Source organism: Anabrus simplex, chromosome 3, assembly GCF_040414725.1.
Source record: "Anabrus simplex isolate iqAnaSimp1 chromosome 3, ASM4041472v1, whole genome shotgun sequence".
Lineage (NCBI taxonomy): Eukaryota > Metazoa > Arthropoda > Insecta > Orthoptera > Tettigoniidae > Anabrus > Anabrus simplex.
In genome coordinates, this window is record NC_090267.1 from 375,963,211 (window position 1) to 375,986,391 (window position 23,181).

Here is a 23,181-nt window from a genome sequence, read left to right on the forward strand (position 1 = left end):
GGAAAAAGAAACCGTGGAGGGTAAACTGATTAAGAAAGTGGAAGAATGTATAATATAACTAGCTGATGTACCCGTGCTTCGCTACGGGATTCTCAGCAAGACTGACTTGGTTTTCCTAACTGAAATCAACATAGGTCATTACAAAAACGTAAGTATGAATGTAGCGATTAAAAGCAATGCTGTCATATAAAACAGTCGATCAAATGGAAAGTCGCACGTTTTATTACGTTTAACGAACAGTGCTGCGGTTAGATTGCGGTGCCAATCTAATAGTCCAAAGTTCCAGAGCTGGGATGACCAGGCCGCAGATTGCCATGAACACTCATCTGTCATTATTCCGCTAAATATGCACACTTTTCATTCCAATCAGTGCCTCAGAGTAGGGATTGAGTAGCCCGAATGCTATGATGATCCAGTGTGTTACGTACCAGTAGTATCAGAAAATGTATAAACCAGGTGAATGGCATGCTAAAGAAGAAAGTTATCTAATTCCCCAGCTACTTCCCATCAATATTCAGGCAGACTGTTACACTCTGTACGACTGGGCGAGTTGACCGTGTGGTTAGCGGTGCGCAGCTGTGAGCTTGCATTCGAGAGATAGTGGATTCGAACCCCATTGTCGGCAGCGCTGAAGATGGTATTCCGTGGTTTCCCACTTTCACACCAGTCAAATGCTGGGCCTGTACCTTAATTAAGGCCTAAGGCACTCCTAGCCCTTTCCTATCCCATCGTCGCCATAAAACCTATCTATGTCGGTGCGACGTAAATAAAAAAAATACTCTGTACGCAGCAGTAATCCTATCTACCGGAGATGAGGGACAACAGAAGACACAAAGCACACCAGGACAAACAACGGTCAATGTAATGTTATTGTTGATCAATGTTACGAGCTTTCTATATTGTAGGCCTACACATTTAGTTTTCTTTCGACTCTGATTTGTAAAATATTTTATACCGTAAACTGTAGTTTCTTATTCTCCGACTTTACATACTGATTTTCATTAAATACTGTTTACCCATTTTCTCGTTACTCTGCGCTGATATGGACTTAGTAACAAAAATCCAAATTCATGAATATCTTTGTGATCATAGCCAGTACGGTAACAATGTATAAGACATGAATAATAGGAAATTTAATACTATATAACCTTAGTTATGTAGCATTCATCGGTTACACCTCTAATAAGAAATATTTGAGAATTACATTTTAGGCCTTCCGCTAAACTACCATTTTACTCAGCGTGAATACAATGATTGATAGCCTAGATTGTAGCAATTTATTCCCAAACTTCGCATACCCATTTTTTAAAATACGACCACTAATAACATAAATAGTTGAGAATTCAATTTTAGGCCTTCCCCTAAACTACCATTTCACTCAGCGTGAGTAAAATGATTTATAGCCTAGATTGTAGAGGCTCATCCCCCGACTTCACATACCGATTTTCATTAAATTCTCTTCAACCGTTTTCTCGTGATGCGTGTACATACGTACATACATACAGACAGACAGACAGACAGACAGACAGAAATTACGGAAAAGTAAAAAGTGCATTTTCTTGCTACTATGGACATGACCGATACAGAAATACCATTATTTTCAAATTCTGAGCAATGTACAGACAAAACTCTCATAATATAATATAATATAATATAATATAATATAATATAATATAATATAATATAATATAATATAATATAATATAATATAATATAATATAATATAATATAATATAATATAATATAATATAATATAATATAATATAATATAATGCAATCTGTGACCACAAAGTTCGGTGAATGAAGTCAGAACGGTCGATCCGGCAACACTGGCGACACACAACGCTGCACCCGTTTAGCAGCAGGTTTTGACCACCTGCTCCCAACGTTGTTTAGTTGAGCATCGTGTGTGTGCTGTGTAAGACCTGTTTGACAGTGCGTGTTTAGTGCGTTGGTTCTGAACTGGGACCAGGATCATGAACGACCAAAATATCAATGTACAGTTTTGTTTTAAGCTTGGCAAGACACCGAAAGAAACGCATGCGATGCTGATACGTGTTTATGAAGATGAAGCACTCTCCTTCAAGTGTGTGTACGATTGGTTCGCCCGTTCGTGAGGAGGCTGGGAAGTGTTTCTGACAACCCCCGTAACGAAAGACCGGCGACCGATGTCAGTGACGAAAACATTGAGAAGGTGAGGCCATAAATCACGAACGATCGGCGATTAACTGTGCGCATGAAAGCGGATGAACCGCAGATTAACCGCGAACCCGTGCGGCAAATCGTTACCCAGAAGTTAGGGAAGAGGAAAACGTGTTCTCGTCTTGTGCCACATCACTTGACTGACGATCAGAAGCAGGCACGTTTAGAGGCTTCACAGGATTTTGTCGAAACGGCGGATGCGACACCAAATTTCTTGAACTGTGTTGTCACTGAGGATGAAACCTGGTATATCAGGTACGACCCTAAAACGAAACGGGAAAGCATAGAATGGGGTTCTCCGGAATCCCCTCGTCGGAGAAAGGTCAAAGCCGAAAAGTCACGCATCAAACTCGCTTTGAAAGGAAAGAGAATTGACGATATTCCTGACATCCAACGAAACGTGACGAGGATTTTGAACACCGTCCCAAAGGAAACCTTCCTGCAAAGTATCCAGGACATGTATCGTCAATCTCAGTAGTGCATATTTATGGGAGGGGACTATTTCGAAGGACAATAAGGTCACTGTCGTGCATTGTTCATCTGTGTTGATAGTACAGGACTATTCACCGAACTTTATTGTCACTGACTGTATAATATAATATAATATAATATAATATAATATAATATAATATAATATAATATAATATAATATAATATAATATAATATAATGATTACGGAAGAAATCCTTCAATCTTCAAATCCAACATGCCAACCCACCTGAAGAAGATAGTCTTTGACTAGAGTGTCCTCCCTGTACTGATTTACGGCTGTGAAACCTGGACGTTGAGCGAGTTTGTTAAGCAAAACTCAAAACAACCCAAAGAGCTATGGAACGGTTCATGCTAGGCTTCACCAAGAAAGACAGGAAGAGAGCAGATTACATCAGGTCAGTCACAAAGATCAGTGACAGGCAGGACTAGGCAGTGGGCTGGCCATGTTGCTCGGAGAACTGATGGTAGGTGGACAAAGCTTGTGCTTGAGTGGAGTCCGAAAGATCATCTGAGACCTAGGGGAAGACCACCGGACAGATGGGATGAAGACATCTGTAAGATTACTGGGATCAATTGGCAGAACATCGCTCAAGACCGTCCCAGATGGAGAGACCTCATAAAAACCTACCTTGCTTCGGACTTAAAGAGGCCACATCGTAAAAACTATTGAATATGGCTGATAGTGATAGTGAATGATTACGAAACTGTGGAAACATGGCCCGGAAGAAGCAATTGACACCCTACACCAAACCATTGTAGATATATGGGAAGAAGAACAACTACCAGAGGACTGCAAGCTAGCCTTGATCCATCTTGTACAAAAGAAAGGAAATATAAGAGATGTGAACAATTACCGTGGAATTCCTCTTCTGTCAGTAGCCTACAAGAGCCTGTCACTATACATCCTTGAAAGACTAGAACAGCAAGTTGAACACAAACTCAGGGAATATCAAGCAGGTTTTCGGAAAGGCCGATCAAGTGTAGAACAAAACCATAATAAAACCATAATAAGATACCGCATGTTGAGTGGTCGAACCTATGTATCTACATTTGTAGACTTCAGGAAAGCATACGACTCTATCGACCGTGATGTATTGCTGAACATCCTTGCAGAAATGGGAGTCGATGAGAAACTGCTGGCGATAATAAGGGAAACACTAACTAATACCAAATCCAAAGAAAAATTCCAAGGATGTCTCTCTGAACCCTTTGAGATCAAGACAGGCGTTCGACAGGGAGATGGGTTGTCACCTCTTTTGTTCAACTGCGTACTTGAGAAGGTAATACAGGAGTGGCGAAAAACGTTAAAAGAAAGAAACCTTTACAAACCCGTAAGGATTGGGACAAAGAAAATGGAGTGGAAATAGATTGCTTAGCGTTCGCTGATGATATAGCCCTTATGACAGAAAATTTCGAAAGTGCAACAGAACAGATCAATGTGTTTAAGTAGCAGAACAAGCAGATTTACAAATTTCCTTTCAAAAGACAGAAGTAATGTCAAATATCAAAGATGATATGGCACAACTAAACACCAAATATGGAACGATAAACCGTGTTAGTAAATTTAAATACTTGGGGAATGGATTCAGCAAAATGGACTTGACAAAGGGGCCATAGCAGCAGGAATCAAGAAAATGGAAGTCACTTTCCAAACCACCCGCAACATATACATCAACAAGTGCTTTTACCTGAACACAAAAATTCGTCACTACAATACGGTCATCAAACCACTATCGCTGTATGCATCTGAATGCCTTATCCTGTCTGAGAAATGTTTGCTTGCGGATTTAGAGAGGAAAGAAAGAAAGATCCTGCACACCATACTTGGTCCAAACTACAAAAATGGCATCTATGTTAGAAAATCCAGGCAAGAAATATACTCTAAGATAGAGAAGATCACGGACACAGTGCGTAAAGTCAGAGTTCGCTTCTACGGTCATATACGACGGATGATCGACTCTTGATGGACGAAACGTATCTTCAGTATATTTGACTCAAAACCAAAAACGGCAATGCCATGCTACGTTAATGTCAAGAAAGATCTTAAAGAACTGGGCCTACAAGCAGAAGATGCACAAGACCGAAATCTTTTCAGAGCAGCCATCAAGACTTTTGGGACATTCCGGGGCGAAAAACGGGCAACTGGTGCTAAATGGACAGAAGAACGTCGTGCTAAACACAGAGAGCTAATGAAGACAATGTGGATCAAGCGAAAAATGAACAAATGACAGAATGTAAAGTGAGGCCTATCGTGGTCCCTAGTTGGCCGATTAGCGAAGTTGAATGAAATAATATAATATAATATAATATAATATAATATAATATAATATAATATAATATAATATAATATAATATAATATAATATAATATAATATAATATAATATAATATAATATAATATAATATAATATAATATAATATAATATAATATAATATAATATAATATAATATAATATAATATAATATAATATAACATAATATAACATAATATAATTGCAAGGCAAGTTTTGTAACTCAGGCCAGAGTGCACTCCTCGACATACGATGCTAACTTCTAGATTGTAGACAGCTCTTGTAAGAGCTAAGCTAATATACTCAGAGCTCGAGTGTCACTCAGTGAGTTAATTCATAGCCAGTATTGCACTGAAGTTCCTTTACTAACAGACTTTACGGACACTAAGCACATACCACTGTTGATCGTAATACTCCAACCTCTTGTTATGAAATAACATTGAGGATGGCTTCGGCTAACAAAGTATTGAGCATGGCAGCTGGAACTCAGAAGTCCACAAAAATCATATCTGGGGAAAATACAGTTAAAATAAGAAATACAATTTTGATATGTTGTTCCAATGGCCACTGGGGTCCTAACTAAAAAAAAAAAGCGTAAATTTAGTTAGTGGGACTTGAAACCAATAACAGCATTATGTAGAGTTAGTGGTGCGCCTATCTGTATCTACGTCACGTCCTGGGAGTGCGTAACGTACAGACACCGAGTTAGTTCAACGCTAACAGCTGGGGCATGACCTTGTGGGTTCGAAACCACCGGTCGTATTCGATGTTTTGTATTTCTAATTATATTGCATTGTATTGTATTGTATTATAATTAGGATATGAATGGACACAGTGTTTTGGAGGTAAATATCATAAAAGCAAAATAGACACTGGATGGTTTTCGCAGTTGCCTTTCCGTGATCGGAAATCTGAAGAACATTATACTTCACTGACGAAGTTTGAAGTGAAACATGCGTAACTCATGCGATGAAACACTGGAGATAATTGATTGCGAACAAGTGAATGAATTTTCACTTATTCTTCCCTTTTACTAATCTCCATCATGCAGATAATGAACAAGTAAGTAGCCTATAGTCTATTTTATAGCTTCCTTGTAAGGAGCTTTACATATCTAAAAATGTACACATTGCGTGAATGACAGATATAAGTGCACCCGAGTTCGATTATTTTCATTTGCTTTGCACGTTCATCATTCATGTCAATTAGTTTCTGATTGAAATGAAGGAAATTATCTCCCCCAGAACATGGCTTTTCAAACGAACTTGTAAAAAAAAATTCCAATTTAACTTGCCTCATTGATTCACATTTATCTGAACGTGCGGTCCGAAAGTTCCTTCTTGTAAACACAAGAACAGAAATGGTGATAGTTTGCCAGATTCCGTTACGCCATACTTGGTGGTGTACAAATGTATAATTTTATTGATGTAATCAATATTCACTTAAGAAATCTTATCCTCGTGAAGTGTTAAGAGTAGGCCTACGTTTTATGTTTTTTTACTATTTGTTTTATGTCACACCGACACAGATAGTTCTTATGGCAACGATACAATAAGAATGATATGGGAGCGGGAAAGAAATGACTGTGGCCTTTTTTAAGGTGTAAAAATGGGATATTACTGGAAAGTATCTTCAGGGCTACCGATAGTGGGGTTCGAACTCACTATATCCCGAATGCAAGTTAAGAGCAACGTCAGCCAATCAACGCAGCCACTCTCTGTCGTTTTCGTATGCTCTTCTAGACTCACAACTACTCTGATCCAAATTAATGAAATAACTTCAAGTTATGGAATTTGTGAAGTGACATTTCTGAAAACTTCTCACCAGAATTGAATGCCTCTTGAAGATAAATGTTGTGTATAGCGTATTGTTTTGCTTTGACGTATTCTGTGTGACTTTTTAGAAGAATTCCAACCACCCATCCGATGCTGTGAATCTGAATTCAGACTATGATGACTGAAACAGCTGTTTAAGCCCAGAGTTGGAGAAGTATATACGTGTGACTGGCATTTTACGTAATGATGTCCGGTTTGTAAAGTCGTGTCCAGTAACATTTTCCCCCAGACCTTTAATTCTTCCTTTCGTTTCAGAAAGCTCCCACCGTGTTTCGTGATGTTCTTTACTCCAAATAGGGTGATGCTTTACGAGGTTTGCTATTTATGCCTTGGCAATATAGCACTGTGTTTGGACCGGAGAATGTAATAGTTCGGCGTGGTACATGACTGGGATGTCGTCAGATGTCGTACTGGCCCGGTGAGTAACAGGTGAACATAGGATTGGTAAGACACGAGATCTCGGAGAGTTTGATTGCGGTCAGATTTGCGGTTCCGTAAGTATGGGCTATTGAATGTCCGAAGTCGTCCAAGCAATGGGCCTTCCATGAACGTCCGTATCCAGAGTGAACCATGAGTACGCAGAGTGGGCAAAAACCATTGTAGCCAAAGTCAAATTCCATGAAGTACAGCGTGGTGCTGAAAGGGTTACCATCGACTAACTTAGATTTTAAGAGCGGATGGGTCACAGTACAACAGTTAACTTGTGAATTAATTGCTGGACAACTATGAAGTGTTAGCATCCATACCGTTCTGGACCACCTCCTCGCAGGATGACTACAAGTTAACTCTTAAACCACACAGAAAGATTCCATAGTCGTGGTACCGGTTTGTAGACGCCGATGCCAGGGTACGAGTGTGCCACCAAGAACTTGAGGCAATGGATTCTCTTGTCATAAGGTTAAGTTCGGCCCAGACGTGGTTATACTGTATCATCGTACGGACACTGTTCACGTGGGATGAAATGAGATCCATGGTACACTTGACGTCTCTCATGGACGAACGATACAGGAACCTGCTGTCACATCCGCATAATGTTCAACTCCACCACACTGAAAGTACAGTACTTAAGACAATACACAGTCCAGTCGCTCCCGAATTGTGTAGTTCTTTTCTTTAACTTCTTGGCTTTCTGAACAAAGCCAACTCAGCCAGTGAATTATGTAAGGATGGGATTTATTTATTTCATTTGTTGCTGGGATGGTATACAGGACAGTCTGATTCAACTGCTCATCGTATGGCACTTCAGAATTTCCTGGGTACACGTGAGTAGGCCGCATGGAACAGAAAGAGGTAGGAGTGGTATCGTTTTGGTAGGGTGAGATCGATTCTAGGTGAAGGTTACAGATTCGCAATCCAATATCAGATAGAAGTACGTATAATTCAAGGTCATTTATGTGGAGAATTGACGAAAGAATAGGTGAAATTGGTAATTCGATGACAATTTTTGTAGGAGTAATGCGAACAAAGTGGAGAGGACATCCAAAGAATATGCGATTAAGACCTGCAACTGTATCAGCTGTACATGAACAGAACGGAGATTGTAGTACTTGGATTTTCAAAATTTTGGTTGAATGGTTCGATTAACACTCCATGTACACGAATATGATTTCCTGATCCTTAGTCACACGGCCTAAATCCTATTGAACACATCTAGGATGCTTTCGAGAGAAATGTATCGCCGTTGACACTGCTCCGAACAATCCATATGCACTTCGAGAAGCTGGGCAACGGTAATGGAACAGTATTACTTACCACGCTCCGGGCATCTTGTGGAGTCCCTGTCATGCCACATTGCCAAGTTCATCATGATGAAAGGAAGCGGTAAACGCAACTAGCCAGGTATCTCTAATGCAATGGCTCCTGTCCGACTCGTTGGCTGAACGGTCAGCGTACTGGCCTTCGGTTCAGAGGGTCCCGGGTTCGATTCCCGGCCGGGTCGGTGATTTTAACCTTAATTAGTTAATTCCAATGGCACGAGGGCTGGGTGTATGTGTTGTCTTCACCATCATTTCATCCTCATCACGACGCGCAGGTCACCTACGGGTGTCAAATAGAAAGACCTGCACCTGGCGAGCCGAACCCGTCCTGGGATATCCCGGCACTAAAAGCCATACGCCATCAGCTGGACTGTGTGAGCATCACATCCTCCTGTATCAACATCTGTGCTTTACCACAGGCTGCGTCTATTAACTAGTCAAATGTAACTTACTCTGCCTCCACCTCTGTGCACAACTATTATGTCGAGGATTTATTATTATTATTATTATTATTATTATTATTATTCCTTTCTTTCTTTCTTTTTTCTTTCTTCCTTTGTTAATCCCTTTACTCCCCAGCGTTGGTTTCTCCCTCGGACTCAGCGAGAGATCCCACCACTTCTGCCAGAACGGCAGTGTCCTGGAGCGCACGGTTTTGGATCGGGGATTACAACTGGCAAGGAGGGCCAATATCTCGCCCAGGCGGCCTCACCTGATATGCTGAACAGGGACCTTGTGGGAGAATGTGAGAATAGGAAGATTGGAAGGGATAGACTAAGAAGAGAGAAGGAAGCGGCCGTGGTTTCAAGTTAGGTACAATCCCGGCATTTGCCTGGAGGAGAAGTGGAAAACCACCGCAAACCAGTCTACTCAGTTGACCTCCCGAGGCTGAGTGGACCCAGTTCCAGTCCTCGTACTACTTTTCAAATTTCGTGGCAGAGCCGGGAATCGAACCCGGGCCTTCGCGGGTGGCAGCTAATCATACTAACCACTATGCCACAGAAGCGGACATTACATTATTATTAGTATTATTACAACCACCACCACTACTTTTCAAACACCTGTGGGGTTGTGCGTGCGAACTGTGTCACAAAAGTGGATTTGGCCCTCTTTTGCGGCCAGATGCCCTTCCTGACGCCAATCATTCCCTGTGGAGTTATGTAATCACTATTGCGCGTTTCTGTGGTGTTTGGTAGTCGGCGTGTTGTTTGATCATGAAGAGAGGTGCGTAGGGATAAACACTAACATTCAGTCCCCGAGACGGAAGAATTAACCAGACGCGATTAAAACCCCTGGCCCGGCCTGAAATCGAACTCGGGACCCTCTGAACCGAAGGCCTCAACGCTGACCATTCAGCCAATGAGTCGCACTATTACATCAAGGAAAATAGTTTATAATTTCATACGCTGAATCACTGATGTACAGAATACACGAGACATTGTGAGAAAGTAATATAAACATGAAAAGTGGCAAATGAATGAAACTGAAGACACGGGGTGGTATCGAACCCACGGGTAGGGCGTATATGCTCCACAGGCAAGCGTCTTTGCACCGAGCCACCGCAGTGTCTGAAAGATAGCCAGTCGCAGAACGTGATGTACAGACTTGTACCATGCAAAATCTCTCTAGGCTCGCTTGGTTTATCACAGTGCCCCATGCCGGCCAAGTACTCGAAGCACCAACACAGAGTACAGAACATGGAAGTATGCTCGGGCCTGAAATGTTATTCATGTGCTGCGTGGTGGGTGATGAGTGTGATGACGGAGTGACGCTGGTACTCGCTCTGTGCAATTGGAACAGGTCACAGAGACCACTGGAGTCGCAGAATGCGCTTGTTGGACACCTCCTAAGATGAGACAGTCATCTGCTGAGTGTATCACCTGAAGAACAAATGGAAGGCAAAGGAGGAAGGGGTCTCTCTAGGATCACAGTCTTTGTCATAATCAACTGCACCTCTTTTGAAGATGTGAAACGACTGACTCAGGCAAGGGAAATGGCGTGCCTCTTCCAACCAATCGAGGGATTTATTATTATTATTATTATTATTATTATTATTATTATTATTATTTCGCTATTTGCTTTACGTCACACCGACACAGATAGGTCTTATAGTGACGATTGGATAGGAAATTACTAGGAGTGGGAAGGAAGCGGCCGTGGCCTTAAGGCACAGCCATAGAATTTGCTTGGTGTGAAAATGAGAAACCACGGGAAACATTGTTCAGGGCTGCTCACAGTGGGGCTCGAACCAACTATCTCCCGGACAGCTGCGCGCCGCTAACCGCACCGCTTACTCGCCCGTTACAGCTTGTTTCACTGCAACTTACCTTCCCTATACTCATAAAAGTTAGGCTCGTCACCATTCCCGAAAATTTCTAAAATATAATATTCCTTCAGTCTTTCCTTACACATCTGTGCACCCATCTCAGAAGACAGCCATGAGTAGGAAACACAATGCACATACTACTATCGTTGCTCACCTGGTAGTCATGAATTTTAAGGCGTTAAAGTCTGCATTGTCCGTCACCGTGGTTAGCCGGTACGAGTCTCGTTGGTCGAAAACGTTTTCGAAATATTGGCCGACAGGTTAGGGAAGATGTTGAAATACAATTTCTAATCACTCGATTGCGTGCCAAAAGCCTGGATTAAATTCCAAAACTCTCCGCAGTGCTCATATGGAGTAAGCGCATATGACATTGTTTATGGTGACTAGTCCGATGTAGACGCAAAGATTTGAGCAGACCCTTTGCTTTTATTGAACAGGAGAAGGCTACGTGCCGACACCGGGTTCACCCTCTCCCTGCCTCATTATCGTCATCTTCATCCCACATCAAGATGCACAGGTCGCCTATGGGCCTCAAATAGAAAGATCTCCACCAGGCGAGCCGAACATGTCTTCGGACATTCCCGGCACTAAAAGTCACATAATAAATAAATAAATAAATAAATAAATAAATAAATAAATAAATAAATAAATAAATAAATAAATAAATAAATAAATAAATAAATAAATAAATAAATTGATTAATTAATTAATAATCGTTAAAATGTTATGGCGTTTGTGAATCATCCGTCGTCTGAACAGAACATGCTATGAACAACTAAACAACAAGCGTCAAACTGAACTCGGACGTGGAGAAGAACGCAGTTTTTGAAATCCGAGTTAACTCGTGTTTGGACAGCGGGAGACATGTTGACATTCCATTTAACTCAGGCATGGGATGGAAGAGGTTAATGTAGCGGTCTTCGGTTCAGAGAGCTCCGGGGTCGATTCCCGGCCGGGGGGGATTTAACCGCGTCCAATTAATTCAGTTCGGGGTATGATGTTTGTGTACGTTTTTATACACATCTTCATTTACATACGACAACAATTTTATTGTTTTAACGTCACACTAACCAGTTTTTTGACAGTTTTCGGAGACGCGAGATGCCGATATGTTGTCCCGCGGGAGTTCTTTTATGTGCCAGTAAATCTACCGACACGACGCTGGCGAGCCAGGATCGAAGCTGCCAAGTTGGGGTCAGAAGGCCAGCGCCTGAGCGTCTCAGCCCGGCTTACACACAACAAATCACATTAACAAGTAAGAGTTAATACATTCCTCCTAATAGGGTTGGAGTCATGCAGCCGGCCGTTAAACTGGACTCACCAATACCTAGTGCCGACTCCAAGTAACTGAGAAAAGGCCCAGCAAAATGAGCGGAATGAATAATGACAGTTTCTCTTTAGTTCAAAAATATACGCTAACATCCGAGTCCCACTATCCCATCTGAATACCACCAGAACATGACAGATGCGGTACGTCAACAGCTTCCTGACAACAGGTGTATTTGCTTGTAAATTACCGAGGTCAGGTTCCACCAGATCAATCTTCCTCCAGGGGTGACGTCTGTAGTTAGGACAGCAGTAACTCGAACCGGCAAGGCATAAGGACTGCTCATTGTAGGGTGACATGTAATACCACGTGAAGCAGGAACCTCCACTCCAAGTTCAATCCACCAGCGCTGTTTGATGTTTCATTGTAGAAACTCGATATCTCGAATCACTTCGACTTATTTCGAGTTATAGAAATTTCGAGATATAGAGAATACCGTTTTTGAGCATATATAGTGCATAATTGAATCACATGTATCTATGGGCTTACACTAAATACAGTATATTTTACAGTATTTAAAATTATACTAAAAAATCGTACTTAATGGCATCGCTTTAATTATGACCCTTATTAAAGTCACTTTTTAGAAGAGCCTCCGTGGCTTAGGCAGCAGCGCGCCGGCCTCTCACCACTGGATTCCGTGGTTCAAATCCCGGTCACTCCATGTGAGATTTGTGCTGGAAAAAGCGGAGGCGGGACAGGTTTTCCTCCGGGTACTCCGGTTTTGCCCGTCATATTTCATTCCAGCAACACTCTCCAATATCATTTCATTTCATCTGCCATTCATTAATCATTGCCCCAGAGGAGTGCGACAGTATTCGGCAGCCGGAAAAATTCCTATCCTCGCCGATAGATGGAGGCTTCATTCAATCCATTCCTGACCCGTTTAAATGACTGGAAAAGGCTGTGGATTTCCGTTAACGTAACTTTTTAGAAGATAGAATACAGCACATACAGTAGTGAAACAATAAACATACCTCCGTTAATACCTTTGGAATAAATTCGTTTGCCTCTTCTGCTTCTTACTGTTAACCTTCTTTTCTTCCACATACTTTTCAACATTTATTGCTGTGAGAAACACAGTCATATATATTCGACTAACTCTTTATGTAGGTTCGAAACCACGCAGATGAAATTCGTAAATGGAGCTTGTCATCCACGACTTCCGGGGTTGCTGAATTCACACCCAGAAAGCCAACGAGGCTTAGACGATTTTTCCAATCACTAGAAGATTGTTCGTCGGTCCCCGTCCTATTAGCTCCCAGCATCACTGTAACCCTTTCTTTACTTGTTAGCTGTAGCTGACAAACTACAAGTGCTGTATTGTACAGTCAATGTTACAGAGTATTTTTTTTGCTTGAAGGCAGGAAACGTTTGCTTCGAGAAATCGAGAAATTCGTATAACCGAATTTCGGGAAATTGAAGTTACTTCGAGATATTGAAAATTAGAGTAATGAAGGTTCGAGATATCGACGTTCGACTGTATTTGTAATTATGTGAATTATAAAAACATGAGTATACAAAATGAATGCTAAACATCAGTTACAACCTGACTACGTAGCGCAGTTGAAAGACTTGTTATCAGCGATCAGGCTTGCTGGATTCAATCCTGGCGCAACCAATTGACAGTTAAAGGGGCTTAAATACAAGAAAAAGCAACAGCATGCCCCATGATAGAACACCTGATCCCGTGAGGTCTTCAAAATTAAGCAAAGTTGAGGGGTCAATGTCTCCTTGAAGGGTACTCCACACGGTGTTGGTAGACCGTATATAAAGTCCTAAGGATGCCTCATCAGTGTTGCATGGCTTTGCGGATACAATGATGGGATTACTGATGCCCAGATTTGAATAAGGCACTTGGAACTGCTGTACTTTCAAGGTTTTGTCCGGCAGGGGTTCATTTAATTGCCAGCAAATCAATCTATTCAAGCCTAGCGTATTTGAGCCCCTCAAAGAACAACCGGCCTGAGGCCAAGACTGAGTGAGCCGTATTCTGACGGACCATAAGAGACACTCAGATTATTATTTGACATAATATATAATTTTATTGATATAAATTTCAGTCATGTATGGTAAAAGTAATGAATCGCAGGATAGCGGAGACCGGAAGTCCATGGAGACATCGTCGCTGGATATTGCGCGATACTTCCTCAGACCGTGAGAAAGGCTTAGCGTCACCAGAAGTTAGCACATCTCGGCACTTGTAGAAGATGTTGGCCAAGAGAAATATTCAGCCAATGAGAACGCGTGGGGGTGGCAACTAAGGAGTCTGCATCGCGCGAAGTCATAATCCCAGGTTAACCAACATGGACAACTGCTTGAAATCAGTTCTGTTATATGATGGATTTCCACAGGTCTACAAGTGAAATATAATCAGGAGTACGCTATAGAAATAATCTTAAGAAATTTGATGTTATGTGGAATGTGTTTTATGGTGTGTTATAATTAATATTGGGTCATTATGAATGGCAAGCACGCTGATTGGTGGTTTGTCTAAACATGCGAGAATCCCATAGCTACACCGGCGTTAACCACGCTTCCTTAGCGGCTCAAGCTTTGGAAAGCGTCACTCTGATCACGGAAGCCGACGTGATGTGAACGTTGTTTGGTATTGCTCCGAGATTCGTACGTGAATGTTGCCACGTGAATATTTAAATAACAGTGTTTGGTTTCCAGACTGATAAACAATGTTTTCAGTCGTGCAGTTGACTGTATTAAATTGCCGATTATATTATGGCGCAAAGTTCACTAGAGATAAATAGACGGTAATAATTAGCCGCAGACTGGAAAGTGAAGAAGAGACGCTCAGTTGTTTCACATTTTCGTGTCGGTCGCGTTTCGCGAAGAACTTTCGAACCGTACCGCGAGCTGCTCTTGACTGTATATAGAAACCATAATTTGTTAAATTTCAAGTGTATTTGTTTGTCAGTGTGTTGGCTGAGTTCACAGCTAACAAGGGTTTGTTCGGCACGTGCAGAATTGAGCGGTGAAGAGACATTCATCTAAAGCATTCTGTGTTGCAGTGTTCAGGAACTTTCAGCAAGAAGATGGCACCGCCCATGGAAGAAGGAAAATTGTTTCTATGTGTTAAAGCAGTGATCAACATGGAGTAACCACATACCAGGGCGAAGATGTGAGCCGTTGCTAATATCCTGAGAGTCGTCTAAGATAAGACGCATGTTTTCATTATGGCCCGTTATATGGGTTATGATAAAATACTAATGCAGTTTAGTGTAAGGAGTTTTCTTTAATGTAAATTTAGCCTGACCGCATGTGTTTATTTCACCGTTATAATGTTGTAAATACGGACAAGAGAGGAATGCATGATCTCTATATTTTTATTTTAAATCAACGATTAGTTAGATGGGATACTGAGGGAGTTGTTAGGATTATTTTGTTGTTATATTATGCATGATAATCAGCTTAGTATTATTCCGATTTTTTTCTTGTATATTAGTGATAGGAGGATTAGATTGACAAGATCATCCAATTTTCAAGTTAAACACTTGCTACGTTGAGAGTAAATTCAATTCAATTCTGGTCATTTAGAAAGTTAGTAACAGTTAAATTGCATGACGCATGGTATTTCAGAAGCTAACACGTATGGAGCTGCATAGCTACGTTGAATGAAGAGGATCTTCAAATGTAGGTTGGAAACTGTTTCGCACAATTATTTGTACGGGAATCGAATCGGCATTCATAATGGAAAAGGCTCATGAGATTTGTAAGGAATATGAGAGGCTTTAATGCATGCTAATTTATGAAGTTGATTATGCAGGTCGATTGTATGCCTGATGAAGTGAAAAGAATGACGTGCAGTGAATATGCCCCTGCTATTGTCTTCTGAGAGAATATTAACCATCAGAATTGATGGAAAATGATGCCAGACCAATGAGTCTGATGTGTGTAATAAATTATTGAAGCATGCTAGGAAGAAGTACGATTGTACGTGAGTTTCCGTGTAGTTGAGGAAAGATGATATCGCCTCACAGGCTTACTTATTAGCCGTGTTTACATAGACAGCGTGAATGAGATGGTATTTCCGTGATACAATCTTGACGAACAGAAACCAAGCCTCAGTACAGTGTTGAGTTCCAACATTTCCTTTCAGCCCACAGCACAGCAGGAAATATGTGACGGATGATCGCGCTTTTAAGTGCGCAAATGCAGCAGAAGAAGGCAATGTTGCCCATTGCTTTCCACATATATAATAAAAGATAATAAAGTTTTCTCTTTCAGGATGGTGTTTTGTGATATTTCATGTTGTTTGGATATGTTGTCTTTTTGTTTAATGGGGAACAGCCCGAGTGCTGAGTAATATTGATGGTCAATCTAGTTCTCACTAGATCTTTTGGTGAACCGCGTTTCATGTCGAGTCAGTGTAGTATGTAAGTTCTCCTTTCTTTATCCGATGTAGATATGTGTGGTACTTTGCTTATTTTGTGTTCATTGTAAATATAGCGTAGGGGAATGCCACTAGTATTTTTCATAATTCATGTCATGTTCCATTGCGTCTTAATTTTCATTTTATCGTAATTTTCTTTATCTTAATTTTCTTTTGGATGTTTAACCTTGTGACGACTCGATAAAATTAAAAACCCGTATCAATGTGATACTTTGAATTAAGTGGCTCTATGCGAAATGAATACGCATCAGTATTATAAAATGAACAATGGACAATCAAATAAAGAATATTTCTAAAAGTTCACAAGTATCCAATGTTGTGCTTGAAATCACATTTAATCCTTTAATTAATTAACGTTTTTAATCTCCAGTCCTTTCTTCAATTTTTGTGATTAAGTCAATGTCATCCTTATTATTTGATTTACTTGGTTTTCTATTAGTATGATTCGGGGATATTTTGTGAATAAAGTCATCCTACCCCATATTATTGTTTCTCATTCGAGTTATACCTCCATTTTCCTGTCATTTACTTATGTTTAAGTGAGAAACTTCGACTTTTAGCCTGGCCCATCGGCAACCAACCCACATCTCTGCCCAACCCTGAGTTAGTCGGATGTTTATACAGGAATGGAGGCATCGTCCTAGTGGGTTACGACCCCTGGGTACGGTACATGAGAAAGCCGTTACTTCGAATCAGAAAGGCAGCAGCAAAGTCAATCAGTCAGTGCATTTACTGCCATATTAAAGAAAAACATTTCCGGACTTAATTCAGGCACATCAGTATATTTTTTTGCTATTTGCTCTAAGTCGCTTTGATTACTTCTTCTTCTACTACTACTACTACTACTACTACTACTCGAAAATTGCAGGATATCTGGAGGGAAATGTTCTGGCTCTGTGTTTTGGCACTGGCGTTGACACTTACTTACATTCTTATATTTTATTATTATTATTATTATTATTATTATTATTACCGATCTCAATAGCTGCAGTCGCTTAAGTGCGGCCAGTATTCAGTATTCGGGAGATGGTGGGTTCGAGCCCCACTGTCGGCAGCCCTGAAGATGGTTTTCCGTGGTTTCCGATTTTCACACCAGGTAAATGTGGGAACTGTACCTTAATTAAGGACACGGCCGCTTCCTTCCAATTCCTAGGCCTTTCTTATCCCATCGTCGCCATAAGACCTATCTGTGTTGGTGCGACGTAAACCAAATAACATATATATATATATATATATGCCGAATTTTCAGTAAAAGTGCAGGAAAGATAACATTGAAATGGCATATGGGGCAATCTCACAGGTATATTCTTTTAAATACCTTTAAGAAGAAATTCTTCCTTCGTGATTAGATAGTTTGGCCTGTACAGAAAAGGCCTCAAAGCTTCAGAAGGCATTTAGGCTGACATGGGTTCATTACAATTAACGAGTAATGTCACGTAATGCTAAATTGAAACACTACAAAACAGTTATTCTACCGGAAGCTCTATATTCATCAGAAACCTTAACTTTAGGAGGTCATTCTAAAATTGCGGATATTGAGAAACAAGAACGTAAAATTGTTAGAAAAGTTTTCGGCCCCCTAGAAGAAAATGGAATTTTGATCAAAAGGCGAACTACAGACCTCTATACTTACACAGATAGTTTCATCGATACTGTGCGAAAGAAAAGTTTGAAACTTTTTGGACACGTTTTTAAGATGGATAATAATAGACTCACAAAAAGGTTCTTCAAAGTAAATAAATTCCAAAAACAGAATAATAAATTGGCTGAGGAAACAAAAGGTGACCTGAATGAATTGAACATCAGGGATGATATCATGAAAAATCGAAAAGCCTTCAGGACCTCAGTAAATAATCACACATTTGTGGTCAAAATTAGCAGCAGGACTGGTACAAAGTCGTCAGAAAAACGGAAGATGCAACACAGTGAGTTCATGAAGAGATTTTGGAAGAATAGGAAGGCGAAAGTCATTAATCCAATGGACAAGTTCCAACGCACTCTATGATTGGAATAATAAAATAATAATAATAATAATAATAATAATACAATAAAAATAATAAATTATTATTATTATTATTATTATTATTATTATTATTATTATTATTATTATTATTACTATTATTACTATTATTATTACTATTATTACTATTATTATTATTATTATTATTGTTGTACCGGGCGGTACACCTCTACGACGCAAGTTCAAATCTTGCGCCAATTGAAACTCCTCTACAGGAGAAACTCTGAACTTAAAAACGGAATTAACTCAACTGTTTATCAGAAGATGTCACTGTGTATATTTCGATTTGTTTTTGTTTCTCATTGATCAAGAAGTGTGGACATTCTCTAACAGGTAAATGAAATGGCGTATGGCTTTTAGTGCCGGGAGTGTCCGAGGACATGTTCGGCTCGCCAGGTGCAGGTCTTTCGATTTGACACCCGTAGGTGACCTGCGCGTCGTGATGAGGATGAAATGATGCTGAAGACGACACATACACCCAGCCCCAGTGCCAGTGAAATTAACCAATGATGGTTAAAATTCCCGACCCTGCCGGGAATCGAACCCGGGACCCCTGTGACCAAAGGCCAGCACGCTAACCATTTAGCCATGGAGCCGGACTCTCTAACAGGTGTCTCTACTTAAAAAAACTATGATAATACACTCTGGTGCGAAGGAATGAACTTTCTTGAAGAAATTTGGTATTCATAAGTTTTGTCTTTACTAAATTTTGTTCTTTAATTTGGGGGTTGGCAATATTAAGCTTTCTTTCCGCCTGTTTTGAATTTAACCAATCCTAAATTTCTGTAATTAATTTCCCACCAATTAGGTGTTTCTTCATCGATTTGTGTGTAACTTTCGCTGTTAACCAATAAACGTTTGTGGGCGGGTCTTAATCATTCATGAAAGGTCTCTAATTTTCCGCGAGGGTATAAAAACTGCTGATTCTCTTGTCTCCACGCCACTTCAATAACATCTGGCTTAGCGTGTGGATATGTAGCAGGGGGCGGGAAGCGCCTCTTTCTTCGGGCAACAGATCTTCAAAAAGGTAATGGTCATTTAACATCTTTTCTTGCTTGCTCAGCAGTTTAACTCGCGGGGAAGGTTCGAAACCTTTAATATGTAACCAACCTTTTTAAAACGTAAATCCCATTTCAGTCTATGTAAAAACTACAAATTTTTTGAACTGTAAATTGGGGATAGAGAGTGCTTTACCCTCTCGAGCTCCCCTTCATTTTGAAGTTGAGGTGACTACGTTTTCATAACTGTGTTTCTTCTCTTCCTTAATGTGTTAAAGTTTTCCCTATACGAGTCACCTCCCTAGCTTGGGATTAGGCCCTCTGTAATTGGCCTAGCGCCACTTAGGTGTTTTACAAGCGTTCATGCAGGAGTGCAAGTCTCGCCTCCTTTCACCTTGTTTTTGGGCCATTTATTATTAATCACATATTTTTCTAGTAAGGCCCAGTAGAGTGGGTACAAGTTACCCCTGAGCCTTGAGGGCAGTTTGTAGTAAAGTCCGTTTATGGCCTCTTAATAGGCTTGAAAGATTGAGAGCGGGTCAGCTCTTTCTAGTATTTTGAAAGGTGCCTCGGGGAGGCGTGACATTTTTGATTGCCGGGATATAGTACTCCATGTTATCAGGGGCGTTCTGCCCTTTGGTGTTTTGTGGTTGTGAGCTGAGAGCTCAAGGATTGACGAATTTGGGCTCGTAGCCCAGAATTTGTAAGACCCCTTAACTTGTGCTTTCTTTTGTAAAGTGGTATTGTACCTGATTTTCTTTGTTATTTCACCTTGTGAAAATTGTTTAATGTTGTTATCTGTTGAAAATATAACTTTCATTTAAATTTTAAATCCATCTTTAAGAGTTGTAGCTAGACCCATTCCAGCCCGCACCTTCTTTCACCTCTGCCTTCCACGGAAAACTCCGTAACAATTATTATTATTATTATTATTATTATTATTATTATTATTATTATTATTATTATTATTATTATTATTATTATTATTATATACATGGTTATCCACCTAAAATATTACACCGAAATAACTTCTAATTCATTTAAAACACCGACATTCTGTTTTCATATTCTTAAGTACGTTAATACTAAGGGTCTTGTAAAACCTTGTGCTACATTTTTCCATGGGATTATTAATAACTTCGTTCTCTTAAAGGGCAAAGTAATTTCTGCTACTTGCGGAATTGATCGTATTATTACGACTACATGCATGCAAGTGATTAATCCATCAGACATTATTATTTTTTAAATATCAATAATATTCCAAGTTCCAATAATTGCCATATTACACGGCGTTCACCGGCGCTATCTGTTTCCTTGTCGAGATCCCAATCAAACAAGTGGTACTCTATAGTGCGTCGTAACAGGTCTCGAAATGCAATGCGACGTATCCCTTGCGTTTGCAACATGTACAGGACAGGTAAAATGAAGACGGGATAAGGAGTTTTATTTTTTTAAATAAATGATATAACGATGTTTATTTGCACAGTGCGATCCTCAATTGAGTTTCCGTATTTCCTGTACTGTGTACGGGAGAGTGGGGGATGCAAATTGTCTGTAAAGTACGCGGCTGTGATGATGGCACAAGGAAGGCATGGGGAAGACCAACTGGAGGAAGAAGAAAAAAACAATTCTGAGAGAGACACTGGGACCAACAAGAGGAGGTGAGAATAGGAATGAAGATAAGAGACGAAATGTACCGAAACAAGAATACGATCTCCGAAGAAATAAGACTCAAAAGAGCAAGTTAGTAGTCTCATGGTTCTAATTTAAACATCACTTGGTCACCCCTTTTAGTCGCCACTTATGGCAGGCAGGGGATACTGTGGGTGTATTCTTCGTCTGCATCCCCCACCCACAGGGGGGTTGTGTGTTTGGTACGCGAGAGCTATTTTATTTCGCTCTAGTCCGCCGGCAAGCCGGTTAGGACCCCCCTATACGCCACCTGGGACGCGCCACGTGGGACGTGGGAGTATCATCTCTCCCCCTGCTACGCCACGTAGGCGTCTGATATTCTCCCGAGGAAGATCCTGCCATAGCTGACAGAACTCTCTGAATCTGCCGTAATTTTCAATGAGCGGGAGAACATACTGGTGAAGGAAGCATGTTGACACCACGATGGCAGGTTAGGAATACCCGTGCTGTTTGAGGCCGAACATTATCCTGATGGAAAATGGAGTTGCCTATGATACCACACGTTGGCGTGGTGTGCCGCTCTAGAACTAAGCGTGGATCTCTGCGTTGGCCAGGACATATCTCGACTCAATTTTGGCGGTCGTCTGTATCTGGACAGATGATTCAACGCTAAACCCCACTCGTTACCAGTCCCCAAGTTGCTATGCTGCTCGTTCCTAGCAGACGTAGGCCCACAAACGTGCTCGGTGATGCTCAGGTTGTAATGGTAGATGATGTGAGGGACACTGCAACAATAGATTCTGCTCTACTGGCCACCTGGATATCCCACTGGTGAACACAGGCGTATCCCAGCTGCCATGACACAGGTCTACGTTGTGAGCAGTAATGCCCGTAGAGTGCTTGAAGCTTGTCAGACGATTAACTGATTCTGCTTATTCGTAGTAGCCGGGGTCAACTCTCGCGTTAACTCTTACATACCCTCTGACTCCAACACCTGCGCACACGATAGGCACAACGGTTCTCGTGGCGAGTAATGTGACGAAACGTGTAACATGACTTTCTTAATCTGACGATGCGGCCTTATCTAGCTGATCAAAGGCTTGTTGAATGTGCCGTCGCGGCGTGCTGTGCGTTCACTCAAGTTTGCTCAGTGACTCGCATTGCTCACACTGCTACTATGGCCTTGTTCGATTTCTTGCATCTATGAACGACGGAGGGACATGTCTGCGCAAGCAATGAGCATTGGACGTAAACGGGTAACATGCCTGCCTGTGGCAATAATGTGTGGCAACCTTCGTTCTACATACGCGATCTTTTCTTTGTGCGCAATTTTGTTCACTTTCGCAAAAGAGTGCATTTCCCCATTCGAGTTTTTTTTTAATAGACGGATGGACTCTCTATATAAATATGTTAGCTTCTTGATATTTACTGAATTGCAATTCAGTTGGCTGTATGTAAGTCCTCAGAAGCAAATATTTTAACCTTAAGGTATATTCGAAATCCCTAAGATATCAATTATGGACCATCGCACTTTCAGCTGCCACTGTTTGTGATTAAAACTACTTTGTACTGTTGATATTATAGCCATGGCACCTCTCTTTCTGTGTCGAATCCTAATTACAGGAAAATGACTTCCAGTTCAAAAATTCTAGTTGCACTAGTGTGGTTCAAATTACAGTTGCTTTGGCGACAATGTATCGAGTATATCACGGACTACTATTGCCATCTTCGTCAATAGATTTCGAGTGAGATAATTTGAGCCTCAGTATTACAATGAAACGATTGAAAGAGGTACTGCACGCAGACTGACGAATATAAATTGTACAGTAGTTCTTTTTCTGTAACCTGTTTGTGTGAAGTATCTAGATTTAGCAAAGCTAATTCAACAGTATTCTGG